At 37.9% G+C, this 15,044-nt stretch overlaps 1 protein-coding gene across 5 annotated transcripts in view; it reads left to right on the top strand.

The window, feature by feature from the left end:
• The window catches only part of ACAD11 (acyl-CoA dehydrogenase family member 11), a 94,084-nt gene that overhangs the window by 59,982 nt on the left and 19,058 nt on the right, over window positions 1–15,044 (top strand). The gene's annotated exons all lie outside the window — the stretch shown is intronic.

Raw genomic sequence — 15,044 nt, 5'->3', positions numbered from 1 at the left:
TTTCAGCTGCACATCCTTTTCTTCCAACTTTAGATATAGTTGACAATTAAAAATTGTTCATATTTAAGGTGTACAAGTTGATAATTTGATACATGTATACATTGCAAAATATTCACCCCAATCAAGGGAATTAACATTATTTATTACCTCACAGGGTTACTTTTTGAGGGAGGATGGGTAAGAAACTTAAGATCTACCCTCTTAGCAAATTTCAAGTATACGATATAATATTGTTAACTGTAGTTACATGACTGTACCTTTGATGTCCAGAATTCATCCATATCATATCTTGCATTATTGAAACTTGGTGCCCCTTGAACCATATTTTCCCATATGCCCCTAGTTGCATACCCTTTGATCACTTCTTCAATTTTGTAATTTTGTAATCTATTTTTCATGAGAAGAATCGAAATGTACTTCACAGGCAGGTGAACTTGCTATTTGTGATACTACTACAGGTTTTTGTCCTCATGAACATAACATTGATATCCATTCTATTTCACGTGATTTCTTCCAAAAATGTATGGTATATTTTATTTTTTTTCCTGTAAAGTTAATAGTGTTATATTAGTTTCAGGTGTACAGTATAGTGATTCATCAATTCCGTACATCACCTGGTGCCTCTAACAATTGCACCTTAATCCCCACCACCTATTTCATCCAACCCTTCCATCTCCCCTCTAGTAACCATCACTTTGTTCTCTATAATTAAGATTCTCTTCCTTCCTTCCTTTCGTTCTTTCTTTCTTTTTTCTTTCGTTAACATACAGTATAGTCGTGGCTTTAAGAGTAGAATCCACTGATTCATCACTTACATATAACACCTAGTGCTCATCCCAACAAGTGACCTCCTTAATGCCCATCACCCATTTCCCCCACCCCCTCACCCCCATCACCCCTCAGTTCTCTGTATTTAAGAACCTCTTATGATTTGCCTCCTTCTCTGTTTTTATCTTATTTTTCCTTCCCTTTCCCTATGATCATCTGTTAAGTTTCTCAAATTCCACATATGAATGAAATCATATGATATCTGTTTTTCTCTTAGTTCACCTAGCATAATACCCTCTAGTTCCATTCATGTTGTTGTAAATGGCAAGATTTCATTCTTTTTCATTGCTAAGTAGTAGTCCATTCTAACTATATACCACATCTTCTTAATGCATTCATCAGTTGATGGACATTTGGGCTCTTTCCATAATTTAGCTATTGTTGTAAGCACTGCTATAAACATTGGGGTGCATGTGCCCCTTCTCCTGTATTTAACTCCCGTATTTAACTCCTGTTGGATAAATTCCTAGTAGTGCAATTGCTGGGTTGTAGGGTAGTTCTATTTTTATCTTTTATTTTATTTATTTACTTTTAATGTTTATTTTTGAGAGAAAGGGAGAGACAGTGTGAGTGGGAAAGGGGCTAAGAAAGAGGGAGGCACAGAATCCGAAGCAGGCTCCAGGCTCTGAGCTATCAGCACAGAGCCCAATGCAGGGTTCTAACCCACGAACCACAAGATCATGGCCCAAGCTGAAATCAGTCACTTAACCTATTGAGCCACCAAGGCGCCCCAGGATAATTCTGTTTTTAATTTTTTGAGAAACTTCCATAGTGTTTTCCAGAGTGGCTGCACTAGTTTGCATTCCCACAAACATAAGATTCTGTTTCTTGATTTGCATTTCCCTCTGTTTTTTTCTCTTTGCTCACTTGTTTAGTTTCTTCTTTAATTATTATTTAAAGTTTATTTATCTTGAGAGAGAGAGAGTGAGTGTGCAAGCGGAGAGGGTCAGAGAGACAGGGAGACAGAGAATCCCAAGCAGGCTCCACACTGTGAGTACAGAACCCCAGGTGGGGCTCGAACTCACAAACTATGAGATCATGACCTGAGTCGAGACCAAGAGTTGGATACTTAACCAACCCATCCACCCAAGTGCCCCTCTTTTTTTTTTAATTTCATAAATGCCACATTTGAGTGAAATCATGTTTGTCTTTTTCCAAATTATTTATTTCACTTACTATTATACTTTTGAGCTCCATCCATGTTGCAAATGGCAAGATTTCATTCTTTTTATGGCTGAATAATATTCCATTGTATACATATATATGACTTATTTATCCATTCATCAATCAATGGATACTTGTGCTGCTTCTGTATCTTTATTATTATAAATAATGCTGCTATAAACATATGGGTACATGTATCCCTTTGAATTAGTGATTTTGTATTCTTTGGGTAAATATCCAGAAGTACACTTGCTGGACTGTACGGTAGTTCTATTTTTAACTTTTTGAGAACATCCATACTGTTTTCCACAGCAACTCCACCAGTTCACATTTCCATCAACAGTGTAAGAGGGTTCCTTTTTCTCCACATCCTCACCAGCAGCTGTTGTTTCTTGTGGTGTTTTTAGTTATTGACAGGTGTGAGGTGATATCTCATTGTAGTTTTGATTTGCATTTCCCGGATGGTAAGTGATGACAAACATCTTTTCATGTGTCTGTTGGCCATCTCTATGTCTACTCTGAAGAAATTTCTGTTCAAGTCTTCTGCCCATTTTTAATCGGATTATTTATTTTTTGGATGTGTTGAGATTTCTTATTTTGTTTTTTAAGTAGGCTCCATACCCAACACACAGCCCAATGTGGAGCTTAAACTCACAGTTCTAAGACCAAGACCTAAGCTGAGATCAGGAGTTGGACTCTCAACCAACTGAGCCACCCAGGTGCCTGGGTGTTGAGTTTTATTAGTTTTTTTTTTTTAATAGATTTTGGATATTAACCTTTTTTTTTTTAATGTTTTTTATTTATTTCTAGGAGAGAGAGAGAGAGAGAGAGAGAGACAGCGTGAGCAGGGGAGGGTCAGAGAGAGAGGGAGATACAGACTCTGAAACAGGCTCCAGGCTCTGCGCTGGCAGTCAGCACAGAGCCCGACGCGGGGCTCGAACCTACGAACTGCGAGATCATGACCTAAGCAAAAGTCGCACGCTTAACCGACTAAGCCACCCAGGCGCCCCTAACCTTTTATCAGATATATAATTTGCAAATATCTTTTCCTGTTCTGTACGTTGCTTTTTAGTTTTATTGTTTCCCTCACTGTGCAAAAGCTTTTTAGTTTGATTTAGTCCCAGTATTTCATATTTGATTTTTATTTTCCTTGCCTAAGGAGACATCTAGAAAGAAGTTGGTATGGCCAAAGTCAAAGAAGTTACTGCCTGTGTTCTTTTCTAGGATTTTGATAATTTCGGGTCTTACATTTTAGGTCTTTCATCCAATTTGAATTTATTTTTCTGTATAAGAAAGTAGTCCAGTTTCATTCTTTTGCATATAGCTTCTTCAGGTGAGCCTATATTGCTATCAACTTACCTCCTTTTGCTGCATCCCAAAGGTTTTAGACTCTTGTGGTTTCATTTTTCTTTGTTTCAGTGTCCTTTTTAATTTCTTCTTTGATTTCTTGGCTGCTACATTCATTGTTTACTAGCATGTTATTTAACCTCCATGTATTTGTGGTCTTCCCAGATTTCTTTTCTTGTGTTTGACTTTTAGTTTCATAGTGTTATGGTCCAGAAAGATGCATGGTATGACTATGATGCTTTTTAATTTGTCAAGGCCTATTTTGTGGCCTAATATGTGATCTGTTCTGGAGAATGTTCCATGTATACTTGAAAAGAATGTGTATTCTGTTGTTTTAGGATGGAATGTCCACCTGGTCCAGTGTATCATTCAGAGCCACTGTTTCCTTTTTATTTTCTGTTCGGATGATCTGTCCATTGATGCAGTTGGGGTGTTAAAGTCCCCTACTGTTAATGTATTACTATCAGTTCCTTTATGTTATTAACTGTTTTATCTATTTGGGTGTTTCATGTTGGGAGCATATATATTTACAATTACTATATCCTGTTGGATTGTCTCCTTTAGTATTTTATACTGTCCTTCTTTGCCTTCTTCTTTTTACAGCTTTGTTTTAAACTCTTATTTTGTCTCCTATAAGTATTGCTACTCCAGCTTTCTTTTGACCTCCATTTGCATGATAAATGTTCCTCTGTCCCCTCACTCTTAATGTGCAAGCGTCTTTACAGCTGAAACAAGTCTCTTCTAGGCAGCACATAAATGGGTCTTATTTACCCAATGTCTTTTGACTGGAGTGTTTAGTCCGTTGACATTCAAATAATTATTGATATATATGTATTATTTCTATTTTGTTACTTGTTTTGTGTGTTTTTGAAGTTTTTCTCTGATCCTTTCTTCTCTTTGTCTCTTTTATAGTTTGTTGGCTTTCTTTAGTGATATACTTTGATTGCTTACACTATATATAGTGTATTTATTACTGTGTTTTGAATTGTGGTTACCATTTGGTTTATATATAACATCTTCTGCATATAGAAGTCTATATTAAGCTGATGGTCAGTTAGTTTTGAATTCATTCTGATTCCTTTCCCCTCCATGTTTCAGATATTTGGTATCATATTTTACATCCTTTTATTTTGTGTTTCTCTTGACTGATTTTTAGACATTTTTTTTTTGCTTTTGTACTTCCTATTTTTTAACTTTTACTTAGGGTTTTTGTTTTCCACTCATATTCCCCTTAACACTTCTTATAGGGCTGATTTAGTAATCATGAATTCTTTTAAACTTTGTTGGTCTGGGAAATTACCTCTCCTATTTTGAATGATAGCCTTGCTGGATAAGAATATTCTTGGCTGCAGATTTTCCCTTTTATCACTTTGAATACATCATGCCACTTCCTTCTAACTTTCAAAGTTTCTGCTAAAAAAGCAACTGATAGCCTATTAGGTTTCCTTTGTATGTAACTCTGTTCTTTCCTCTTTATCACTTTTTTCTTTTTTGTCATTTTAATTACTGTGTCTTGGTAGACCTCCTTGGGTTGAATTTGTTGGGGGATTCCTGTGCCTCCTGAATCTGGATCTGTGTTTCTCTTCCCAGATTTGGGAAGATTTTAGCTAATACATTTCCTGCTCTCCTTTCTCTCTTTTCTACTTCTGGGATCCGTATATTGTGAATGTTATCATGCTTGATGGTATCGTTGGGTTCCCTAAGTCTATTCTCATTATGCAGTATTTGTTTCTCATTTGTTCAGCTTGATTGCTTTCCATGACTCTACCCTGCAGATCACTGATACGTTCCTCTGCTTCCTGTAGCCTACTATGTACTTTATCTATTGTATTTTTAATTTCATTTATTGAGTTTTTCATCTCGGATATGTTAATGTTTATCTCACTGATGTTGTCGGCCCTTTTTTGAAGTCCAGTGAATATCTTTATGATCATTACTTTATTTTTTTGAGAGAGAAAGGGTGCAAGTCAGCAAGGGGCAGAAAGAGAGAGAGAGAGAGAGAGAGAGAGAGAAGCAGGGCTTACCCGAAGCAGGGCTCATGCTCATCTGAAATGGTGCTCATGCTCACAAAATGCAAGGGTCGAGCTCACCTGATGTGGGACTCAAACTCAGGAACTGTGAGATCATCACCTGAGCCAAAGTCAGGTGCTTAATGACTAAGCCACCCAGGCACCCTATGATCATTACTTTTAAGTTGTCTATATCGGGCTCATTACTTGTTTCACTTAGATCTCCTGCTGTGATCTTATCCTGTTCTTTCATTTAGGACATATTTCTCTCTTTCCCATTTTGTGAACCTCTGTGTGTCTGTTTCTGTACGTTAGGAAAGTCAGCTATGTCTTCGGTTCTTGAAAGTAGTGGCTTTATAAAGAAAAGTTCCTATAGTGCCCTTCAGTGCAGTGTCCCCTGTTCACAAGAACCTGGCACTTCCAGAGAGTCTCCTATGTGTATAGCTTGCATCCTGCTATTGTATCCAAGTTGTTTTTCCGTTCAGTCCAGACATCTGCACTGACTCTCTGTCTGTTGTGGGCTGTGCTTACTTACTCTCTGTGATGTTAGTGAGACCCAGGAAGGCTGGTTCTGAGGGGGCATATTGCAGAAGGGCATGAGGGCAGAGCAGTGGTGTTGTTAACACAATTTGTGCTAAGCCACCAGTCTTCTGAAATGTGGGGGCATTAACAAAACTTGCACTGAGCCCGGGGCTGAAGACAACAGGTTTGGGGTGGGCACGTCTTTAGGAGAACTTGTGGGTGGGGTGCACTGCTAGTAGGTTAGGTAGCAAGTGTCTGAACAGAACTGCCTCCCACAGTGGCTCTTTGTTTGTGCTGGGGGATGGGAGAGGAAAATGGCACTTACTGGTTCCTTTGTACCCAGAGAAGTCCCCCAATACACTCTGGTCAGTATAAACAGATCTTCCTCCCATTATGAATACTGTCACTTTTATGTTTCCTCTTTGTGGGCTGTTGTCTCTTTAAGGGTAGAGGCCCAGCTATCACTCCCCTCCCTGATTGCTGAGGTAGCTGATATGTAAAGCTTCAGGCTCCAGGTTCCACTGGTTATACAGACTCATGGAATGCAGCCCCTCTGGTTTTCAAGGCCAGATGTTATGGGGATTTGTTTTTCCCTTGTGGGCTCCCTGATGTTTTCCCTTTCCTGCACTCACAGCTCCCTCCTTCCTTCAGGGAGCTCCCAGCCACCTTATCTGTTCTTCCTAACCTCTTTGATGTGGCTTCTTTTCTATAGTTAGTTGTCAGTTTGTTCTGCCAGTCTTCAGATCGCTAGATCGATCTCTGGCTTATGCACTTTGATGTGACTGATACCTAGTTGTAAACAGGGGGATGAGGGGCCTCCTACTCTGCCATCTTCCCAAACCTCCTCTTTTATCTCTTGTTCTTGATCTGTATACATAGGAGCAGGATGAAGTGAACAAGCAACCCTTCCCTAAATTCTCAGACTGGTCTACAAGATCCCACAAGGTCTGTCTTTATCCCTCATTGCTTCTCTGTCCTATTTCCTACTCTTCCTCCTTTGCTTGTTTGGTCAGCCACACCAACTTCCTTGCTCTTTTGGGCTATACCAGGCACATTCCTTCTTAGGGCTTTTGTACTGGCTCTTCTGTCTGCCTGGAATGTGCTCCCTCTTAATATTTGCAAGACTCACTCCCTCATCTCTCAAGGGTTTGTCCAATCACCACCTCTTCACTGAGGCAGTCCCTAATTACTCTATTTAAAATGCCCTTCACCTGCCTATATTCCAGTCTACCTTACTCATAGCACTTATCCTCTACTAATGAACTACTATATCATTTGTGTTATGTTCACTGTTATCTCTCATCCTCTATCCGATTATAAGCTTCCTCAGAGCAGGGACTTTTATTTGCTTTGCTCATTGTTACATCCCAAGTGCCTAGAATAGTGTCTGACACATAGTAGGTACTCCTGGAATATTTTGAATTAATAAATAATCCTACTTGCCCTTCTGATTCGTATCCCATTTTACTTTCCCTTGATGCTATACTTTATTGACTCATTTAATAACTGCAGCCTGCATAATTAACAATTATATTATCTCTTCAATCCACCTGTAGACACGGTACTATACAATACTGACTTGTGGGACTTTGCTTGTGCTATTACTCCTATCTAGAATATTCCTTCCACTCCACTTTAGCTTCCTAACTCCTATTTAGGATCAGTATGATCTTACTATTACTTAATTCAGGAAGCTTTCCTTAACCCTTCCAGATTAGATGTATATACTCTTTACTCTTTACTTAACTCTTTACTCCTATAGTACTATCTCACTATCTCTGTTGATAGTACTTGGTGAAATTTTTTTTATCTTCCATAGCAATCACATATCCTGCTATATCCTCAACATTTATTTGCATGCCTTATTTATCGTATCAGTTTACTGAGTAATAATTAAATACATGAATGAAGGAATGAATGAATCAGTTTCTCTTATCCTCCAAGACTAAAAAGTTTAGCAGTGGCGTTGGAATTTGGGATCCAAATCTTCAGTCTTAGACTACTTTCACTTTATCATACTATCTCTTATACATCTTTGTTATTCCATTAGGTCATCTATTATAAATCTTGGTACTTTTATAAAGATATTTAAAAATATATATCCTTTTCCTTTGTTTTACACCCCCTTTACAATCACATGTTTTCTTATAAATAGGATTCCGTTCTTGTAAACGGAATCTTTTACATCCTTTGAATTTAGACAACATGTTTCGTTAACTCACACACATACCCAGCCCCTGGGGCATAAAGGATCTCAGAATCAAGCCTCTTCTGGTAGTATATACCATATGAAATATGGTGAAACTAGTTTATTGCCTGGCCTTTTCCTATATTTTCCTCCTTCCAAGACAGAACTAGAAGAGATAATGTTGATGGGGAGACTTGACAAAATATGAAAGGCAATCATATAGTTTGGAGATTAGGGAAAAGTGTCACTTATCATAAGCAACTTTTCAGAGTGCTTACTTGATGTTCTTTTAGTACCCCCCACCTTTTGTACTTGTCTCCTACTTCTCATTTCCCTAAGAATGGAGTCTTCATGATTCCAACTGGCTGCTCGCTATAAATTGTCTCTCACCCTTCCTGCCTGAACAAAGATTCCCTTGTTCCTGAAGAATCTCTCTCACCACACCCATTTCTAAGACTTCCTCTTGTAGCGCCATTTGCTACAGATGTTTGTAATTGATGTTTGTAATAGATGGAAAGCAATCTGACTCAACTATATATTCTATTATCACTGAAAATATCATGGATACTGAGATATGTATTGAACATTTAGATAATCTCATGATTTCTCTTTAAATTCATTTTGTATATGAGTTTTTTACTTAGTATTTTTGCTATTTATGTTATTCCAAATTAAAAAAAAATTTTTAATGTTTTTATTTTATTTCTGAGAGAGAGAGCATGAGCAGGGGAGGGTCAGAGAGAGAGGGAGACACAGAATCCGAAACAGGCTCCAGGCTCTGAACTAGCTGTCATCAGAGCCTGACCTGGGGCTTGAACCCATGAACCATGAGATCATTACCTGAGCTGAAGTTGGATGCTTAACCGACTGAGCCACCCAGATGCCCCTATGTTATTCCAAATTCACTATAAATGTCAGTTTCATAACTAAATAATAATTTGTTGTGTGGATCATAATTTGCCTTTCCATTCAGCTATTACAGGACTTGCAAAAGATTTCTAGCGTTTTGCTAATACAAATGATGTTACAAAAAGTATCTTTAGAGATAATGTGGGAAACTGAACTTAATTTGAGAAGTGAAGAATGTGATTAACCATGTTTAATTGTCTCTTTCTTACACAAAAAGATAGCATTCTTACTATTCTAACTATAGAATGATCATAGAGCTCTTTCAGATAAGTGCATAGAAAGGTTCTATATTCTTTTTTGGAAAGGTTTCATTATATGTACACAGCACAGTATATTTAAATAGTCTCCTATTGAATATTGATTTATGTCCCAATTCTTTGCAAATACAAACAATACTACTGCAGTGAATAATCTCATGCGTCTGTCTTTTCATTCAGGAACAGTTATTTCTGTAGGACAAATCTCAGAAGGTGGATTGATGGAACAAAGAGTAATCGAATCTGTAATTTTGATGGATATTGCCAAATTGTAATACCTAGGGATATTACAGTACACCCATCAATAATACACCTATCTATTGTCTATGCCAATAGAATGTGTTGTTTGACTACCATTTGCTTTCTAAGTGACTTGTAACAGAGTTGGTACTCTTCCCGTCGTCTTGCCAGCCATGTGTGAAATATTTTCTCCTAATTGTTTTATTTTGCTTTTAATTTTGTTTTTTAATGTACAGTATTTTATATAGATAAATCAGTTGATCTTTCTTTTGATTTTATTTGTCATTTTTAAGGTTTAAAATTTCTTTCCCATCCAGAGATTTCATAAATATTATTTTTTCTTTTAGTTTTTTATAGCTTGGTTATTTAAATGTTTAAAAATTTTCAGGACGCCTGGGTGGCTCAGTCAGTTAAGCATCTGACTTTGGCTCAGGTCTGATCTCAAGGTTCAGGAGTTCGAGCCCCACAGCTAGCTCTATGCTGACAGCATAGACTCCAAAGCAGGATTCTGTGTCTCCCTGTCTCCCTGTCCCTCCCCTGCTCGCGTGCGCTCTTTAAGAATTTTCGACTCTGATATATTTGAAATTGATTTTGATCCAACCATATTCTGTTATGATGACAGCAGTACCGCAGCATTTAACAATAATTACATAATTACTACTTATAAACCTTTCTAGAGGTGGATGGAGTAAGTGAATTTCAAATGGTAGTTCCCCATTAAAAATAACACACACTCCAAGAGAACACATTAGATTTTCTTTTCTTAACTGTGGTTGTATGATAAACATTTTTTTTGACAAATGGAAATTTCATTGTAAAATGGTACTTAACTCATAACGGTTTTTTATTCCATTTGAATTAAAGCTAAGTGTTAATATTAAAGCTAAGACAAACTGAAGTTGAAGTATTTCACCTCAGAAATACAATGTTGGTAGAAGAAATAGCTTTGAGACTCTGTGGACTGCTAACTGTGCTTCACGCACAATACTCAAGTTAGTACTCTTCACGTCATTTTCTTTATTGTTACCACGTCCATACCTAATGGCTATGTTTTTTTTCTCCACCTGCCACCTTTCTTTGTCTTAGAGAATGATTTTGTTTGATAAACCATATGGTTTGTAAAAGCCTAAAAAATTAAAACTCACCAGCAAATTTCAGGGAGATATAATTTTCAGCCTGTCAGACCTGACATTTGAACAATCTTGAAATACCACAGTCTAAATTAAAAACAAAATTATTTTATCTGTGCCATGTGTTCTCATTCCTGAGGGCTGTGCCACAACAGATATTTTTAAATGTTTTCTGGCCTATTCACTTTCCTCTAATATATTTCATTTATGACATTTGGTATCCTGTCATTACAATAATAAGAAAAGAGCAAAAACTCTATTTATAAGGGCTGTGTTTCAGCTGTTGCACCTGCCAAATTCCACATGTGGCTAAGTTGAGATGATATATTTGTGAGGGATTTTTCCCAGTTTCTGAAACATCAAGGTTAAATCCAAATATCTCAAAATTTACAAACTATGCCTTCACCCTTATTTCCTCTACTTAATGACCCCAAAAGAAGAGCCAGTTTAGAAGTTTTATTTTTTAGAATCTGAACTGGTTTCCATATTAGATTGAGCAGAAGCAAAGAACTATTTGCCCTGTTTCTTGAGTTTCTTCAAAATTTATGTGATCTCTGCAATCTATTAAGCACATATATAAAGCTGTGGCAACAGTTTTTCACAATAGAGCAAGGCAAGAAATGCTACTGGGAAATATTAGAGAAAGATATATTCAGAGTATTAGAAAAAGACCCTGGCTTTCAGCTATGGTTTAGGGAATTGTAGGAAAGATTTTGCTTTTGAAGGATTCAGCTTGTGGTCATCTAAGGTTAGATAAAAGATTTATCCAAAATGTCCTTGATTACCAGGATAGCAAATAGAGAAAGAAAAGATCTGTAATGAAAATGAACCCGAAATTGTGCCATTATGTTCTAATCTGATTTTCTGAAGTATGCCCACCATGGAAATCATACGCACTGCATGAAGCAAGTGGCCTGACCCTTTCAGGTAGGCCTCAAGGCTTCCTACAACTAAAACTTCAAAAACTCAAACTAGAAAAAATACTTGAAAAGTTAAGTGAGCCTCTCTGGAAAAAAAAAATCATTCTCTGATTTCCAGCTAAGAATGAAAGCACAATTTCATATTATTTCACAGCCAAGACCACGCAAGTATGAAAAAATTCCCTAGCCCAGCATTTTCAGATAAGAAATTTCAGTTAAGGGGCGCCTGGGTGGCTTAGTCGGTGAAGCGTCCGACTTTCGCTTAGGTCGCGATCTCGCGGTTCGTGGGTTCGAGCGCGCGCGTCGGGCTCTGTGCTGACTGCCAGCTCAGAGCCTGGAGCCTGTTTCAGAGTCTGTGTCTCCCTCTCTCTCTGACCCTCCCCTGCTCACGCGGTCTCTCTCTCTCTCTCCGAGAAATAAATAAAACATTTAAAAAAAAAAAAATTTCAGTTAAGATCCACAGTACACGGGAGGTATTATCGTCTGTTATCTGAATCATCCTAATGTTTTTCAGGTTGATCCTCAGATTAGTAGAATTCGTTTTTTATCTATTAGCAGCTATAAAAATCAGAAGGACACACTCTTATAAAACAGTAATACACAATTTGGAAATTTAAACATGATTCAGTAAGTGAGGATAGTCAAGTGGACTCATCATCAAGGGTATAATATCTGAGAGTTTTTAAACTTAATTTTGAAATATGTGAATGGGGAGTTCTTTTCTCATTAAAATTTGGCAGATGCCAGCTGAAAAACATCCTTCTTCTAAAGAGAGCCTGTGAGAACTGATTGAAAAGGAGATTCCATTAAATTTGAAAGAACCCAAACTGTTTTAAAACAATTATATTTAGGGTCACCCAGGTGGCTCAATCAGGTAAGTGCCTAATACCTGATTTTGGCTCAGGTCATGATCTCACAGTTCCTGAGATCAAGGCCCACATCAGGCTCTGTAATGACAGCACCTGAAAGCCTGCTTGGAATTCTTTTTCTCCTCTTTCTCTGCCTCTCCCCAGCTTGTGCTCATGCATGCGCTTTCTGTCTCAAAATAATAAACTTTTAAAAATTCTTTTAAAACTGTAATAAAACAATTATATTTTAGCCTTAAATATATTTTATTTTACTTGTACAATTCACAATACAGAATANTGAACCCACGAACCGTGAGATCATGACCTGAGCCGAAGTTAGACACTTAACCGACTGAGCCACCCAGGTACCCCCAAGCTCCATTTTATAACATAAGAGTATGAGTACTCTTACCCGTCTCTAGTTTTTACCCCTCCCTTCCATATTGTACCTTATGTCAGCCACAGTGTCTATTTTTACATTGTCAAGATTACTAACATTTACATTCTGTCTTGCAACATCATGGTTGACCACAGGATGACTATAAACATTGAAAACCAACAAAAGCACTTGGCTTATAGGACTGTGTAAATAGGAGTTTCCTTTATCTCTCTCTCTCTCTCTCTCTCTCTCTCTCTCTCTCTCATAGGCTCCATGCCCAGTGGGAAGCCCAACGTGGGGATTGAACTCATGACCCTGAGATCAAGACCTGAACTGAGATCAAGAGTTAGATGTTTAACCGACTGAGTCACCCAGGCACCCCAGTTTTTCTGGGGTTTCTAATTGCCATTTTTCTTTCACTGCATTTTCTACTTTTATCATATATCCCGCCCCCTCNCTCCGTTAAGTTCCTCCTAATCCTCCTATACATGCAAACATATGGTATCTGTCCTTCTCTGCCTGTCAGTCATACCTTCTGATTCTGGGGCCAGAACCCTCTCCCTTTGCAGTTTCATACATCATTTTCTAGACTGACTTCCCTGCCCATTTCATTGGTCAACTTGTCTCTGTTTCCCAGATATTTATTAAAATCTCTCATCCATTGGTGACCACCAACACCTCCAGTCTTATCCCTCACCTTCTCTACTTCCTTTTCTGTTGTGGTTATGCCTTCATTGTACTTTAATATTTTTATTTCAATGGAATCAGGAGCAGTGGGGGACAAATTTATGCCCACCTTGAATCTCTCCAAGTTGGTATCAGAAAAGCTACCAATTCAGTTTCCATTCTGAACGCTAGCAAATTTTAGATTGTTTCCACTATATGGTTTTCTTTTTATTTAGTTTCTCCTTATATAGACTGAAAACACAAGAGCCATAGCTATACATTCTATTTCATTTGTTTCTTCTATAGAGCCCGATATTCAACTGTAAGGAATTTTAAAATTTCAAATGTGATTGCTGGTGTTTAAAGTAAACTCCTTCTCTGTAACTGTACTCTTTAATCCTTCTGTTTCTTTATCTCTGCTTGCCTTGGTCCCTATTTCTTGCGTAATCAACAACATTCACAAACTTTTATTACAGTATATTGTTTTAATTGTTCTATTTTATTGTTGTAGTTGTTTATTTCTGTGCCCAATTTATAAATTAAACTGTATTCATGCATCTTTCAAATAACATGGATCTCAGCACATAGGTCTTCTAGTATGATCATAAACTATAAGAAAATAAAGGTGCGCCTGGGTGGCTCAGTTGGTTAAGCATCTGACCCTTGATTTGAGCTCAGGTCATAATCCCAGGGCCATGGGATTAAGCCCCTAGTCAGGCTCCATACTGAGCATGCAGTCTGCTTAAGATTCTTTCTCTCTCTCTGGGGCACCTGTCTGGCTTAGTCAGTTGAACATCCAACTCTTGATTTCAGGTCACGATCCCAGGGTTGTGGGATCAAGTCTTGTATTGGGTTCTGTGCTGAATGTGGAGTCTGTTTAAGATTCTCTTTCTCTCCCTCTTGAACCGCTCCTCCACTCCTGTGCTTGTGCTCTCTCTCTCTCAAAAAAAAAATAATTTTCTTTTTTCCTCTGTCCCTCACCCCTGCTTATGCATGTGCTCTCTTTCTCTCTCTCAAAAAGTAATAAAATGAAAATAACTTTATATTTCAAATTCCTAACCTTTAATAGATAAATGAGAACCTAGGCCTACTGATGGTTGAATCAGAGCCTTATATATGTGGACCCCTCCAGGTAAACCATCTGCAGCTTCTCCTTAGTATATCTAGACAAAATGGTATAGTCTGGATAGGTACCGAGATCCTCAACCAACTCACCTTCCCCCTAGTCCATGGCTGGGGAAATCACATCTTTCTCTGCCACTGGTTGGGTAGTTAATAATCATATGAGTTTTGATACTTTCTTGTCCAGGGTCACCTGGGTAGCTCCAACTCTTGATTTTGGCTCAGGTCATGACCTCACAGTTCATGAGTTCAATCCCTACATGGGGCTCTGCACTGACAGTGCACAGCTGCAATTGCACTGTCAGTGCAGAGCCTCCTTGGAATTCTCGCTCTCCCTCCCTCTCTCTGACTCTCACCTGTTCTCCTTCTCTCTCCAAATAAATAAACTTAAAAAAACTTTCCTGTCCATATGTCAGAAAATATGAGATTTCAACAGGACAATATACACTAGAAGAATTTCACAACCTTTCTAATAGGCTGAAATAGGATGAATGGGAGAGCCATCCTTTTCTCTT

This window comes from Crocuta crocuta, unplaced genomic scaffold (assembly GCF_008692635.1).
Source record: "Crocuta crocuta isolate KB4526 unplaced genomic scaffold, BGI_CrCroc_1.0 scaffold580, whole genome shotgun sequence".
NCBI lineage: Eukaryota > Metazoa > Chordata > Mammalia > Carnivora > Hyaenidae > Crocuta > Crocuta crocuta.
This window is presented reverse-complemented; position numbering and strand designations above follow the sequence as displayed.